We start from the raw sequence: 16,748 nt of genomic DNA, 5'->3' as shown, positions 1-16,748 counted from the left end.
CAAATAAACTGTTAGCTCTAGAAGGGTAGGGACCAGGCTTACCTTGTTTATTGCTGCATTCTCCACACCTGGAAATAGTATATGATGTATTTTTAGTTTGTACATTATCAGTGAACTGAAGGAGTGGACTCACGTTACTCACCTACATGCAACTAGACTCTGGGCACACGTATTCTTATCTAATCCTTGTGCCTTCTCTGCCCATTGGTTGCTAGGACCTTCATTTCACATATGGGGAAACTGGGCTCAGAGAGGTGATGCCACTTTCCCATGGACACAGAGTGGGGAAGTAGCAAAGGCACAATGTGAACTCAGACTTGAGCACAAAATCTGTATTTTTTCCTTTATACATGCTCCCATCTCAGCTATGTTGCTGTAATGACAGAATTTTACCTCTGCAGAACAAAGAACTTCAGAGCGTAGATTGTCCCAGAAAACAGTGAGTGCCACATCCTTGGCTCCACGTGGGCAGAAGATATATTGGAAGGAAGCAATGGAATTTGCAGAGGGAGTTGGACAAAATGGTTTTGATGTCCCCTTCATCTGTGACTCAGCACTTGCTTCTTCCTTCCATCCATCCTTCATTAGTACTTTTTATTCAGTTACCTCTTGATAAGTCTGCAAATTTTTTTTTTTAATTTCAGAAGGAGCAAGGTTTTAAAAAAAAGTCTTGGCTGGTCCCATGGTAGTGGGTTATCAGAACTTATTAACATTAGTGTTGCCAGAGTGGGTATACAAGCCCCCGCCCCTCGCTGCTAAATTTGACTGTCTTTTAAAAAGAAAAAAAAATTGATAAAAGAAGTTTCTAGGACCCGAAGGAAAAAAAAATGTGCATATGTCCCATGTCCACTAGTAGGCTCAGAGCAAAATTTACGCTCAGCTCTAAAAAGTCTCTCAGTCCCATAATTGGAGATGAACTTTTATTAATCATTCAGTGTTATTTTTTGATTCTATTCTACATTTGATCTCAATGTCTTCATGTTTTTCCATCTTGTGTTTCTTGTGTATATTTTATAAACTGTGTAAAAATCTCCCTTTTTTCTGAAAATGATGCCAATGGGTATGTGCCTCTGCCTGTGTGTGTATCCACAAGAATACCTGCATGCTCCCCTTTGCTGTTCAGTCTCGAGCCTTTGAACTCCAGCCAGTGCAAAGGAATAGAAATATTGCTGGCACTCGCTTCAATTAGAGCCAGCCAAAACAAGCAGGCATGCTGAATGTCTGTTTTCCCATCCCTGACTCCAAGAGCAGCCCATCCCAGGATTCCAGCCCAACCTTACCCTCTCTGGAACAAGGGCCATTTCTCTCTTGCAAGCTCTAGGGCCCTAAATCTGACTTCCTTGGAGGGGAGGACAGTTCTCTCCTGCCAAGGGTAACGGAGGCCCCTGCATCTGTCATGCTGATCCATCCAGCGCTCCTGCCAGATCTAGCATGCTGATCCATTACGCTGACCTGCTAATACTAACATTAGTGTGAGGATGCCCAGAGCCAAAGGCTGGAAACCAAATCTATAGCAAGGAGCTGCTCAGGCCAGCCAAAATGAACCAGGACTTATTCTATTAGAGAGAATATTCCGTTTGCTCCAATAACAAGAACTCTATTGAGATTGGTTAATTCAATTCTGCCCATCTTATCAGATTTATTTTTAATGAAACCGAACAATAGTTTCATTTGTTATGTTATTAGTTTTCCCAGTAGAAGCAACGAGGCTTTAACACCGAGAGCGGAGCAGACAGGCTTTGCCAATGTCTTTGGCTTGTCGGTGATGCATGCCAGTTTGGATATTACACGGCAAAATGCTTCTGTCCTCTTCTGGGTCCACTGTCTTGCTTATGGGGAATCACAGAGCTGGAAGGCCATCCTTTCCCTCATATAACCTCATCTGATCTTGTCATTTCCCTTGTTAATGCACCTGCCAGGGGCCCTGATTGCCACATTTCCACCAGTTTCTAGCTGAGTGACGTTGGCAAAGGGGCTTAAGCTCCCTAAGCCTTTAAAAAAAAATTTGCAAAGCAGCCATAACACAAATCACCCCATAGAATCATTATAAGAATTTAATCTATCCTACAAATACGTAATACTGGGTACATAGTAGGTGCTCAATAATTGTTATTGTCATTTTGCTTCTTTGTGCATCCATCTACCTCAGTGGACAATACACTTCTTCAGGGGCACAGCTGCATGTTTGATGTCTGTTTCCCAAGCGCCTATCAGAGGGCGTCCTCCATACATACTTAGTTGGTCGCTGTGCACCCAAATGTTGTGTTCCAATCATTGTCCTATTTTACTGCACTTTCCCTCTGAAAGCTCACTTATTCTTTCAAGGGTCAGCACGAGCATCCCTTCCTCCAGACATCCTTCGCCTCTCATACGGAAAGGATGTAACCTGCCAGCAAAACACTCACTCTGTGGTGCGTTTGTTTAATGTTTGCCCCGATTGAAAACAAAACACACGTCTATCATACGTAGTTCAAACCTCAATTTTAAGAGACGATAGTTGTCTTGAAGTTGGGTTTCTCGGGAGTAGAGCCTTTTCTTCCTGGGCAAAAGATGTATCGAACTCAGAAGGAACGTGCAAATGAGTGAGAAAAGAAGAATTAGGGCAGGGCAAGAAACTAGACAAAGATGTGGTTCCCTGGGAAGTCTAGCCCCAGCTCCATCAAGTGCAGAACTTTGGAGTGTCGGTTACATCACAGAGGTTTCCCGCCCACAGGAAAAGGGGGCTGGGCTTAGGTACGGCCACATCAGTCAGGCGTTGGTCACGATCGCTCCAGTGAGCAGGTGTGCGTAATCCTCTAAGCACCGAAAGGAGGTGGTTCCTACCTGTCAAGGCCGTCCTACAAGGAAGCATGCAGATGTGAATGATGAACAGCCAGAGTCTGCAGCAGCCAGGGGGTGGGACGCGAGCCTGGTACGAGGGAACCAGCGCAGGGCCTCCAACAATACATGCTGCAACAGCCAAGAAGACATTGGCTTTGGAGCATCTATCATAAAAGAGGCTTTTGTTCCAGCAACTCAAAACTTCCCAGAAACAGTGGCAGCCACAGGCCCGAAGCCAAGAGATGCCTGGAAACAGCCCGGTGACATTCAAGAGTTGAGTCATTTATTATTTCTTAGAGGGGAAAAAAAAAAATTGGGAGAATTCCGGCAGCGTGGTTCTGATACCTTCTCCCCACCCCCATTTTCATTTTGAACATGTTTAATTGGAGTGTTGTGTAATTAATTGCATGTCTATTGCAATATGGTGTTTACTTACAAAGCACTGTGGGCCATGTCAGCGATTAGCTGTTTTCTCTGACGTCTGTCGGGGTGCTAATTACAAGCAAACGCGGGGCACTTGCTCTGACAAAGACACGGGAGTGTGGCACAAAGGTTTCTCTCCGTTCCCTGCATGTTCTCTTCGTCTGGGTGGTGTACCGGTTGTCTTCTGCAATGCTGATCCAGCAGCTCGGAGAAGGGTTGCCAGGCGCCAGACAAAGGCGGTGCTACGTCCCTAACCGTGGTACGATTGTATTATCATCTCAGGGGCAACCCCCTAGAATGTGTTCTTGGCCCTGGAGATTCTAGAGAGTCAGACAACCTGTGACCAATAAATCACAGAGCTGGAAATCCTTTGCTTGCTTGCAGGCCCTGCCAAACAATTATGCAGTGAAATGTTCTAATTGTACTCTGATTTTAATGTTAATACCCATTTCCATAATTTCTCTGGGTCTTTATGACACTGTTTAATCCTTGCCAATGAAGCAAATGAACTAGAAGGAACACTCACAGATGGCTCATGTTTCCCATTAAGCCGGCGCACTAAGATCTGCTTTGTTTTCCGTTTGGTTTGGGCAGCCGTGCTGTTCACAAAGAAGCCGGCCCTGAACGCTTGCCCGGCTCTCTAAATGGCCACCTTGAAAGCAACTCGCCCTGAGGTGGTGGGGGACTGGGAGAACAGAGCCCAGCGTCCAGTGCTTGGTCAGAGGTGGCCCCTGCTGAGCACTGGGGGCTCGGTCCAGGTCCCTGCCTCCTTGGGCCTCATCCCTTCTGCCCCAAGATGGTCCCTGCTGCCGTGAAGGGATACCATTCCACACCGCCATGCTTTTACTCTTGCTGCTGCAGGTCTGGAAAGCCCTACTTACACGCCTTCATTCTGCAAGGCTCAGAAACTCTTCTTGGAGCCTCCCTTGACCCTAAGTGGGGAGGACTCCAATGCAATTGGGGATTTATCTCCCCAGCACTAGCACACAGCTGCTCAGTGAGTATCTGGAGAGGAAGCACACAGTGGGAGGTCATTCCCAATCGGAATGGCTCCTTTGTCTGCCCACAGCAGCCTGGATTCCCGTCAGTAGGAACGCACATCACATGACGCTGTTGTGGCCCAGTTTGTCTTTCTTCCCCTGTGAATGCAGAGCTCCTTCGGAGTTCACCTAACCTCTAGGGTTCTCTCCCAGAGCATCACAATTTCCCTTTGCTGTGTATTGGCAACGAATATTTTGCTTGGCAGAAACCTAACTTTATCTGGATTAAAAGGAAGACTGAGTGGCTCCTGTAATAAGGTGAGTGAGGGGTAGGACATAGGGAATAAAATGGCATTTTGTAACAAATGGTCTAGACATGAAAAAATGCCTTTCATTTTGTACTGATATTGGTTGAATCATTAAGAGAGTCCAAAAGTATTGCCAGGTTTGGCATTAGGGCTCATGTTGCTTCCTACAATGAACTCCTTTTCTTTTTTAATGATGGATATGTATGTCTATCTTTCTATGTCTATCATCTATCTATCTTGCTTTATATACCACTAGACCCTCCAATAAATACTTAAACACAGGCATACACAAGTGAACATTATTAGATACTATTTGAATAATGTAATGTTTATATCTCCCAGCAAGATTAACAGTACTATACAGAATTGCATTTTGAAATTGGCTACTTAAGGACTTATTTTGCTTCCAAAATTTGCTATTTCTTGGAACAACACTCATAGTATTTGCATATGCTATGCATATAAACTTTCAGTGTTATTTTACTTTAAAGAATGACTTACCAATTAACAGCCAGACAGGGCCAACAACAGACCCTTAGAACATGGCAACAACAAGAAGCAAGACTCGCTGACGTGTTCATAACCTTTCCCTCCTACACACACCTCTCCTAGTTCCAGAAATGTCAGTCTGACTCTATGTGTCAGTGTTCCCTGCTCTTGCCTTCAATCGACGTCAACAGATTCCTTAGAACCAGTAACGTCTCTATGCCAGGAAGATATTCCTGTATGGAAACATTAAGCTGTATCTGGCAAAGAGACTGACAACATCGAACTGTACTACTCCTCTGAGACTAACAATAGTAGCTTCCACATAGTGCACGTCTCCTATCTAAGCACCCAATGCCTCTTTGGTGCTTAATGTGTGCAGTGTTATACCAATAGTGCAAACAGGAAAACTGAGCTTGGAAGGAACCTACCCAAGATCCCATAGCCAGAAAGTGATAGAACTGGATTCAAACCTGGTTCAGTTTAGCTCCACTTCATCACGTTACCTGTCAATGCTTTAAGCATCAATATTCATATACTTTCTACAATATCTATGTTTTTATTTCTGTCCTGAATGAGTGATTATTTATTTATTTTGGTGTTACTACTGCTACTATTATTTACTCAGCAATTACCTATGGATTGCTTAAAATACACTGTGCTGAGTATTGGACTAAGTATTGGGGAGGGAAGGTAAGTAATTAGTGACCTTTTTATTCTTGATCATACAGGTTCTTAAACTCATATCATGATGACTTGCCCTAGATACCGGGGGGTGGGGCTTGGTGTGCGCTGAGATTTCATTGAGGACATTCATTTTATGTTCTTTGAGACACCACGAGGGCAGACTCATTTCGACAATCCCAGGCTAAAACTAAAAATCTAAAGCAAATGTTCACCCTAGTGCCAGACACCTAAAGTGGATTTTAGACCCAGAGATACAAGCGTGTCATTGTGCTATTATTTGCAGAAGTGTTTGACTCAGCTGTGAAGGGATCATTTCATTCAGTTCTGTTTAAAATCATGTAGCAAAGAACTGAAAAAGCATTTGGCTTTGTATGAGAAGAGTGTTCAGTAATTTATACCCTTCTATTATTATGAGGCTGTGTGTGTGTTTGCGGGGTGGGGAGTGGGGGTTTTGTATATGTCACATTCCCTTTGGCAAGTCATGCATCTAACTAATCTACATGGAGTTTTAGTACAACATAGTTGATTAGCATAGTAGACATAGTGCCTTTTTAATATAATATATCTACGGAGAAATATCCTTAGTTAATGAGTTGTGTCATTTTTAGAAAGTTTGTCTCATAGCTAATGTGTGAACATTGCACTGCATTTTTTTTTTCATGGTGCATGCTCAGAGCCAGATAAGTCATCCTGGGTGTTAGCAGGGTCCTAAATCTTGTACAGTCTTTATTCCCCAGTCTATCCCACGTTCTTTTGAACTTTTGTACATTGATTTCTCTTCCTTATGATTCCTTGGCAAAGGGGAAATCATATGGAAGTTTCATTAGAGTCTTGCTATCAGTCATCTGACGGCAGAATGAGGATTTCCAATCAACAAGGCACATATCTTGTCTTTGACTTGTGAACTTGGGTGCAAATTGAATCCACATGTCCTAGTCCAGCAAGAGTTTGCACTGACGGGCACAGCTACTACCAGAGTCACCCAGAATGACTGTTAGCTCCAAAGTGGGATTCTCCTTTTTCCCACCATTTGTCCCACCCTTGGCATGACATTCTGACCCTCTGACTACATTTTATTATTCTAAACACCACCTACTTTGTCCATCTCTTCATCTGGAAAAAGGAGATTAGTATTACAAACCAATGCGCAGAAATGGTATTGTGATTCTTTTGAGGGTGAATCATTTGCAGATGACTGAAATAAATGCCTTTTAAATGGATACCAGGGTTGATTTCTTTAGGTATGATTTATATACAGTGAAACACGCAGTTTGTGATTGGCCAGCTTTGACAAATTCACCTGTGTGGGTTATACCTGAAGCATTTCCTTATTCACTGTCCTAGTCAACCCCTGTCATCCACAACCACAAAGAGACCGTTCCCATCATTGCAGATTTCCTTTCCTTCTTTTAAAATTTAATATAAATGGAATCATACTGTATGTACACTTTGGTTTCTGGCGTTTTTACTTAACATATTTTTAAAGAATCATCCTTTTGTGATATATATATATATACACATACACACACACATGCATACATACACACACACACACACACACACACATTGGAGACAGGGTCTCACTCTGTTGCCCAGGCTGGGGTACAATGGTGTGATCATATTTCACTGCAGCCACCAACTCCTGGCCTCAAGCAATCCTCTTGCCTTAGCCTCTCAAGTAGCTGGAACTATAGGACATCCACCACCAAGCCTGGTTAATTAAAAAAAAAATTGTATAGAGACAGGGCTCTTGCTATGTTGCCCAGGCTAGTTTCAAACTCCTGGGCTCAAGGGATCCTCCCACATCAGCCTCCCAAAGTTCTGGGATTACAGGTGTGAGCCACCATGCCCAGCCATTTATATCTTTTTAATGCTAAGTAGTATTCCTTTATATGTAGAATTCTATTATATTCATTCATTGTTGATGGGCAATTTTAAATTTGTGGATTGACATGCATAAAACTGCTATGAAAAATCTGTGTTACGGATTGAATGTTTATATCCCCCCTCCTGCATTGTAGTCCTAATCCCCAAAGTGATGGTATTTGGAGGAGGGACCTTCTGGAGGAGATTAGGTTTAGGTGATGTCATCAGGGCGGCATCCTCATGATGGCATTAGTGTCTTTCTAAAAAAATAAAGAGACAACAATCTCTCTCTCCACCCTTCCCTAGCTCCCCACAAATACCGGGGAAAGGCAGTGTCAGGACACGACCCCGAGAGAGCTTGCAAGCTCTCTAAAGCACTGCTCGGACAGTTACTGGGATGGGATTCCTAACACTCCAAGTCAAGAGGCATAAAAACCTGCAACCATGTCCCAACCATTCCACTACAGGTTTCACAGAAGTTAAAGGTTAAAAACTGTTCCATGAACCACATGGACCTAAAGACCTGTGCCACTCTCTAGTTTTCACCCTGTGAACTTCCAACCCTGCTTCGACTAGGAGAGATACCTGATCCGAGTGGTCCCTATTCGAGTCACTTAGATGATTTCCTTTGGACTAGTTCAAAGCTGATAATTTAACAATGTATAAGGATGGATCATGTAAGCAAAGTAAAATGGGTCTGTGGGTAAAAATAAGACTTGGAATACTTAGTAAATTAAGTTATTATTTGGTGCAAAGGAATCCTGAGATGTGTGAGAGGGGGTGGCAGAGATTGAACAGGGCCGGATTATTAAAGGTATGTGTGCCATGTTGGACCTATAATTGTGAGTACTTAATTAACAGAAATTATTGAATGAATAAAGGAATATTTCTAAGACTAGGAGTGGAAGGCGTCGTCCAGAAAAAACTTCCATCATGGAACGTTCACTTGGAAGAAAATTTAGTCACAGAGAAATTTGCTTATTTAATTATTTCTTTACTTTCACATTTCCTTATGTTTTGATTCTTAGCAGGGAAAGTCGATTTGGGAAAATGATACCAGGTCAACAAATGAGAAACTTAACCGAATATCTGGCTTGAGTTTGATTTTTAGACTGTGGTAATTGATTCGACTGTAGGAATTCTGGAAATGATTTAGGTTGAGTCTTAGTTTGTGTGAGATATATTCTTTCTTTCTCTCTCTCTCTCTGGCATACACATGCATGCATTTTGGGTTCTATTTATGCGTCAGTAAAATAACACAATATCATTGGGTAATTCTAAGTAGTTTTTAAACTTTGTGCTGTTCATCCTGCATTTTGGCTCAGTCTCTGTTACAAGTCTCACCAGAATGGGTTCTGAGAAATAGGTTCTTTATCATGTGGGTGGTCCTACGATGTCTCATCCCTTCTGATAAGGACAATGGCTAAAGCGTGCTCAACACAGCCTGTGCTAGGCACACCACCGCCTTCCTTATGCAGAGCTTCGTTTACCTCCCTAAATGATCTTATGAGACAGGTGTCATTACTGTCCCCATTTTTTAAATATGGAAACTGAGTCTTCGAGAGGCAAATGGCAGATCAGGTGTGGTGAGGTCACAACTTTTCTCCTCGTCATTAAGCTGGGAACTGAACGGGAAGTAAGTACTGTTCTATTTGGTTTTCAGCCAAGCAGAGAGGCTCAGAAAAACTCATCACCCTGCATTTTAAGAGAGTGCTCAACGTGAGACATGGAAGGAGTGCATAAAACGCACATAACTCTTCAGGTTATGTGGTATTTTCCTCTGTCCTCACACCCACTGACCAGCCCACGGTATATCTCAGACACTCTGATCCAAGAGCAGAGACATGCATTTGATTACATTGGTTCTGAAATGCCTCCAGGCTTTCAATGAAGTCTTTATTTTATTTTTTCCAGCAACAATTTTCAGCAATAGTACATTTTTTTTCTTTTTCTTTCAAATTTTTTCCCTATTACATTTGGAAATTTGTCAGTAGAAAAAAAACATTGTCCCAGTGGACAGCCATGCCAGGGAGCCAGGGGGGAGAAATGTACATAACCAATGAGCTAGATAACTCAAAACTCTTCAACCTGCTTCTCCTCTCTGAAGCTGGGAATGTCAAGATTATCTCCTGCCTGTTGGAAGTCTCCCCATCCCCCCCACACACACACACCCCAAATTTATCAGGCTGTAGAAAAGTACCTGGAGCAAAAATAATCATGACAGCAATAACAGCAATAGGTTTTATTGTACCCAGGTGTGTGTGAAGCACAGCACTAACAACTTTATTTATTGTGCCATTTAATTCTCTCCCTAGCCTGGGGGGTTTTGTAGTCTTATTTATCCCATTTTATCATAGGAGAAAACTTAAGTTTCTAAATGGGAAGTGACATCCCCAGGGTCATTCTGGGGACTTGATAGGAGATCAGTGGTCCCCTTCCCAACCAAGGCTCCTGAATTCAGATAAGATTACAAATCCTGTTATCACCCAGTAGGTATTAGGAAAACAATAGGCCCTTGTAGGAGACAGGGAAAGGTTCCTATTAGGAAATTTGTATTGCATTACAAACTTTATTTCGAGAATCTTTTTTTCTTCTTCTTCTTCTTTACCTATCCATGTCATTCCAGTTTACACACGGGTTGGGGCCAGTGGGTTGCCAGTATGGAGGTCACCATTGCTGCAAACAAGTAAACACAAGGGATTCTGAGGATCGCCCGTCCTGAAGTGGAAGGAAGAAGCAGAACTGAAAGAGAAGCTCAAACTGGAGTGTAACAAACACTTGCTTTTCCCTGTGTGGCTTCTTGTAAGCCGCTGTCCTGTGGGATCTACCTTCTGGAGCTGCCAAGGGGGCCAGCAGAGAACGGGGATTTCTCCAGCTGCCTACGACATCGCTTGGGCGATGAATTGGGAAGTGCTTTCAATGTGGTACTAATAGAACACATTGACAGAGTATTTTTAAAGAGGAGCCAATGGATATGCATGCCTGGATTTAAATTGGCCCCTGGTCTTGCTGTGATAGGCAGGAGCAGGGCGCCTTAGAGGGTGTGATGTAGGTCTGTACCCTGCACCCTTCAGCAGCCACACAGCATAGACTATAAATAGGGCTATCCCACTGAACACTCGCCGCAGCCAGACACGTTCTATTATTTTCCCCATTTTATCACAGGAGGAAGCTCAGGTTTATGACTTCTCCAGAGTCACCCAGGGAGGTACTGGGACAGCCAGGATTTAGTATCTGATTTATCAGACTCCAAAATACTTGCCTCAAACCTGTCTATAGCCTTGTCGGATCCCAGTTAAACTCGGCATACGTCGTTCTAGCAGATCTTAATAAAGATCAATGCCAGGTAAATACATTATTATTTACATATACGTTTTTATTTCAGACAGAGTGAACAATCCACTCCAAGATAGCACACTTAGTATGCCACCTCGTGAAATTTTTAGAAAGCAGTATATTTGTGCATGAATGAAGGTGGTGTAATCAGATTCTATAAAAAGCCTGCCCCTGGGACATTCTGGAAAGCACATACCATGCTTATGAAGGCTTTTATGAGTTGGATAAGGTTCAGAATGGGGGCATGCATTTAATCCACGCTGTAGAACTTCTGAAAGATTACATAAATCAGAGATGTGTGCAATGCACAGGAACATTCGCGGCCAAACTGCCATCTGTCAGTGTTAACAACTATATGTTAGCAGGCGTGGTTTTGCGTTATTGGTAGATCCTTGAACTTTTAGGGACTGACATGATATGAAGAAAAATATCCCCAGGAGAAATGTGGAGGACTATACCTAAGTTATGGGGGATGGGGGAGGGAGAGAGACAGAGAAAGAAAGAGAGTTAAAAATAACCAGTGGTTTATTGAATGCTTCCTTGTATGAACACTAACCCTAGTTAGTGCAGACCCTAGTCATGCAAAGGGTTTTTAGTATCTCACTGATTTTCATAACAATCCCGTGAAGTAATCGTTATCCCCATTTTCTGAAAAGAAAACTGAGGCTCAGAGATAAAGTTGCATGTTCATAGCTATATGCCTAACTAATATGTGTGGAGTTGGGATTCAAAGAGCAGCTGCGATGACTCCGCATTTCCTGTGTGTGTGTGTGTGTGTGTGTTACATGCACGTGTATATTTGCAGACTGATGCATAATTGAGATAAAGTACACTGCACACAAAGTTTATAAGTCGATGAGTTCTGACCTACGTCCACACCACTGAAACCTTCACCCACCTCAAGCTAGTGAACATATCCTACAGCCTCACAGGATTCCTCGTGCTCCTTGCAGCCCCTCTCCCAGTCTCCCACCATCCCACCCCGGCCCCAGGTCATCACCACTCTGCTTCTGTCAGTCTCGTAACCTGGCGGCTCTTCCCTCATCCAGCCGTATTTTATTTAGCGTGTTTTATTTTTCCACTGCGCGTGTGGAAGGCTAGGAAACAACATCCAGGAGTTTAGCTGAATGCACTCTTGGCCCCTCCGAGCAGCCCCAAGGTGGAAGTCTTCCTTCGAGTGACACTTAGACCCCCTCACTCCGCACCCCTCTGCATGGCACTTTCTCCTCTTGATGGTTCCTAAATCCCCAAGAGCAAACAGACCGGGCTTGCAGGGCAGGGCGGAGGAGGGTAGCGGCATGGAGTCTTTGAGAGCAGGGGCTCCTTAGGAAGGAAGGAGCACAGCTGCGCGGTGGACGTGCTCCTGGAACGCGTACGATGTACGCTACACAGCTTGACATGAATAATTTACCTCTCGGCTCACAAAAGGATTAAAAGAAGAGGAAGGAGAAGAACATACATACGACATGCCACTCTTTCCCCATAGTACTATCTTCTGCTATTTCAGAGCAGAAGTGGAGCGGTCTTGGATGTAGCGAATTTAAACAGTTTGGCATTGGATTAGGCCCTGATTTAAAGTTTTATTTTTCATATTAAAAAGATGAGTGTTACTTTTATATCCCAGAGAAGCGATGAGTAAACAAATAAAAAATTCATTAGAGACAGGCTGCTATCGCTGAGATGAAAGTTTGATGTTAGAACTCGGCTTTCAAAAGCCTAAAACCCAGTCAGTGGGTCATTAGCTCAGCAGGCAGCCAAACTAAAAAAGAATGATTTCGGGATGGGCAATGTCTCTGGTCTTCATTTCTTCAAGGTTTCAGAAATTAGCTGAGCACTTTCCCATATGGGGGGAATACTTACTCTTAACGGCTACAGTCATGGTTATGTTGAGAAAATTAAATTTCAACTAGGCTTTGGAGTCTTGCTTATGGTGTTTCTTCCCCAATTTTACCAGCTTATCACGTGCCACTGAGCACAGAGGTGGAAGAGAAAAGTTTGAGGAGGACAAGAAGTATTATATTGATAGTATTGCACTGTCCACAGCTGGGATGAAATTTTGATTTTGATAATGCCAGCAAGCCCCAGGGCTGAAGTTCAAGGTCATAGACTACAGTGTTCATGCACCTGTAGTTTTAATCTACTTGGGATATTTTCTCTCTCTCTCTCTCTTTTTTTTTTGGCAATGCCACACATAATTCATGGAGGGGCATCTCCCCTCTCATGTGATAAGGATGGAAACCTCTTTAATGACGCTGATCCAAACCTGTCCAATCAGAGCACCCTCTCCCTACCAGGCACTGTGATTGGCCCAAGAAGAACCAATAAGACTCTTTCCCTGTTAGGCGCTAGGTCTTCACTACATGGTCCCAGGAAGAAAAAAGCTATTTGTTTAGCTGAGTTTTCTAAGTTGAAGAAATATTGGCTTGAGGCTGCCAAATGGCAACTATCCCAGCAAATGGTGGGAGCCAATTTGAAAAAGGAAAAAAAAAATATATATATATATATATATATACACACGTATATATATGGGCTGAACATAAAGTGAAACAGAGCCAACAGATAAGGAAGGAGAGAGCTCTGACAACATTGCATACCAAGAAGTCCCTCCTGCCCTCATTTGTGTTGCTATTATTGAGCCAACCTGAGTTAAGTTTCTGGCTGTGCAGTTGGATGGGCCTGCACTCGTGTAACATTATATGGAAAGTCTTTTCTCTGATTAGTCTGAATATGGGATAAATATTGGCCACAGTGGGCAACTTATGCTCTGCATTCTAATTTTTAGTACTTTAGCTCCCCCAACTTTTGAGTTCTCTAGGAGAATAGAAAGTACCTGTTAGCATCAGACTGGGCTTATAGGACAGTAGAAAGAATATAGACTTTGGATTCATCCATGTTGTCACAAACGATGGAATGTCATTCTTTTTAAAGGCTGCTTAGTATTCCACCTTTTCTAAACCCGTTAGTCTGTTGATAGGCACTTAAGGGGTTTCCACATTGTAGCTATTATGAATAATGCTGTAATGAACACTGGAGTGTGGACATCTCTTTAACAGACCAATTTCAATCTCTTTTGGAATATGTATCCTGGAGTAGGATTGCTGGATCATATGGTAATTCTATTTTAAGTGTTATGAAGAACATCCGTTTTCCAAAATGGCTGTACCACTTTATATTCCCACCAACAGTGTAAAAGCCCTCTACCTCCTCACCAACACATACACCTGTTATCTTGTATCTTTTCTTTCTTTTCCTTCCTTCCTTTCCTTTCGAAACAGAATCTCGCTCTGTCACATGCCACAATGCCCGGGCCTGGCTAAATTTTCGAATTTTAGTAGAGATGAGGTCTTGCTCTTGCCTGGGATTACAGGCGTGAGCCACCACCCCCGGCCGGCATCTTTTTGAAAACAGTGATTCTAACAGGTGCAGAGGTGGTATCTCATTATGGTTTTAATTTGTATTTCTCTGTAATGTGACGTTGAGCCTTTTTTGTATACCGGTTTGGCCTTTTATGTGTCTTCTTCTGAGAAATGTCCGTTCAGGTCCTTTGCTCATTTTTTAATAGGGTTGTTTTCTTATTATTGAGTAGTCTGAGTTCCTTGTCTGTCTTGGATAGGAGGTCGTTGTCTGATATATATCTTCCTCATTCACATTGCCTTTAGTAAGTTGTGCTGTGGCCCTGATCCTAGGTGGCTGGGACACAGTGGTTCAATCTCTGCTTTTTAAGGTTCAATCCTTCGCTGCCGTCTAGCGAAGGAAAACTGGCTGTACAAACATTCCGAGCTACGATAAGGGCCTGAGCAGGGTGCTGCGGGAACGCTTCGGGCCCCGGGAGGAGGGGAAGAGGCGAGATCTCGCAGGCCCAGCAGGCCCGCATCACCTGAGGACGATTGCAGAGCACGAGCCTGCGCGCTTAGCGATGCACGTAAACGCAAACCCGGCTTCCGAGGAGGCTCGCAGGATCAGTGCAGCGGTCGAGGGAGCTACTTCGCGGCACCCCAACTCGCACCTTCGGTGATCTGCTTTCCAGGTGAGTTCCTGAGGCACCCCCTGCGCCCCCCTCCCTGACCCCACCCCACCGGCCTCCAGCGCGCTCCCCTCTGGGCCCCCCTCCCCGCGCCCCTCGACGTGCTTCCCGCTTTTTTGATAATATGCTTTGCAAATATTCCCTCTCAATTGGTGGGTTGTCTCTTCACTCTGATAGTAAAGTGAAATAAGCCAGGCCCAGAAAGATAAATGTTGCATTGACCTCACTTATATGTTGAATCTGCAGACCTGAACTCGTAGACAGCAGAATGGCTGTTACCAGGGGCTGGGGGAAGGGGTGGGTGGGGAAAGGGGAAATGTTGGTCCAAGGGCACACAAGTTTCAGTGAGGAGGACAAACGTCTGGTGATGTATTTATTGTACAGCAAGGTGACTACAGTTAATAACAAGGCCCGCCCAGATCAATGCAATCAGAACCCCCGTGGATGAAGTCCAGGCACAGGTATTTTGTAAGACCATTCCACCTACTTCTGATAGGTGGCCAGGTTTGAGGGCCTAGTGAGTAGCTGAAATCTACCGTGTTAGATTTTAAATCTATGCTGCGTGCCAATCACCTGGGTCCAACGCCAGCTACCCGGGTTCTGAAGGTCTGCAGAGGGACCCCGAGAGCTGCCTTATTAGCAGGCTCTTCAGGTGATTCCGATGCAGACAATCCACAGACCACATTTTGAGGGGGAAAATGCCTTAAGCTCTCTTTGGACTTTCATGTACTAAGAATCTGCTGGGTAAGGTATCGAGTGGGCTGTATTGATCAGAAAGGGAATCTTTATTTAAGCAGCAGAAAGTCTGAGGGCTAGTTTTCAGAAGTCGTAGTATGAAGCCAGGTGAAAAATGTGTAGGTCAGGATGTTGTCTGGACAAATATATAAGAGGAGAAGAGGATGGTCAAATGTGTGGGGGAAGCCAAGAGCACGCTGTCAAACACCGTGAGGGTTTGAGGAACCATCCAACTCCCAACTGCTCATGGGTGTTCCTGCTAACGGTGGTCTTCACCCCTCGTGAATGTTATGAGAAAAGCCTTGTAAAAATGAAACAAAAACTCTTTAGGCACTGGGAAATTCCCTGGGGAACGTTCCAGGGAGGGGTTCGGAAGAGCTTTGTGGAACAGACGACACATGAGATCATGAAGGGCACAGTTTGGATTGTAAATGAAAAGGTTAGCCTGGGCGTTTATTGACATCAGGAAAGGCTATTACAAACAGACTGAGTGTTCCATGCCTAACCTGTTGAGGACTTCCACGTCTCCACCTACAAGGAATTTACAGCAGGGACGATGTTAGGGTTCATCTGCTGGGCTGGGTAGGCTGGCTGGAAGTTGGAGTGGTTATAGATGTCTGCTTAGCTTGATCTTCCTGTGGTTATCACCCCGAGCTGTTTGTGAAACTGGGAGTCAAGAAAGCCATTTTATGACTCTTCTACATGGCATTTCCTTGAAATGGAAAGGCTTTTCTCAGTTGCTTTGCTTAATTTTATTTCCATGTGTTCAGCATGGTTTCTTAATAAAACTGCATCATGCATTGAGAAACGGGGAAAATAGAAGCCCTGGGGAATCCTCAAAATGTTGATCATCCTGCATTGATTGCAACCGTCCCAGCTATTGGAGACTGCGGTAGGCTTAAATGCTGCAACCTCATGCCCTCAGCTTCCTGTTGTGTAATCTCTTCCCCTTGAGTGTGGGCTGAATCTAGCAACTTTGCTTCTCAGAATAGAATATGACAGGAGTTGATAGGATGTCTGTTCTGAGAACAGGTTACAAAATATTTGGCTTCCACCTGGGGGCACCTTCGTAGCTGTTTTGCC

At 43.8% G+C, this 16,748-nt stretch overlaps 1 long non-coding RNA gene across 2 annotated transcripts in view; it reads left to right on the top strand.

Annotated features, from left to right (window-relative positions):
* Window positions 1-4,409: 4,409 nt before the first annotated feature.
* Window positions 4,410-16,748, top strand: part of LOC142862417 (uncharacterized) — a 39,476-nt gene continuing 27,137 nt past the window's right edge. The window contains exons 1-2 of one of the 2 annotated variants that reach the window (XR_012913478.1): window positions 4,410-4,541; window positions 14,631-14,933. This is a non-coding gene — a long non-coding RNA (uncharacterized LOC142862417). The remainder of the gene's footprint in view (window positions 4,542-14,630; window positions 14,934-16,748) is intronic. The other variant, XR_012913479.1, reaches the window with a different exon arrangement.

The sequence above is a fragment of the Microcebus murinus genome, chromosome 19, assembly GCF_040939455.1.
Source record: "Microcebus murinus isolate Inina chromosome 19, M.murinus_Inina_mat1.0, whole genome shotgun sequence".
Taxonomy (NCBI): domain Eukaryota; kingdom Metazoa; phylum Chordata; class Mammalia; order Primates; family Cheirogaleidae; genus Microcebus; species Microcebus murinus.
This window is presented reverse-complemented; position numbering and strand designations above follow the sequence as displayed.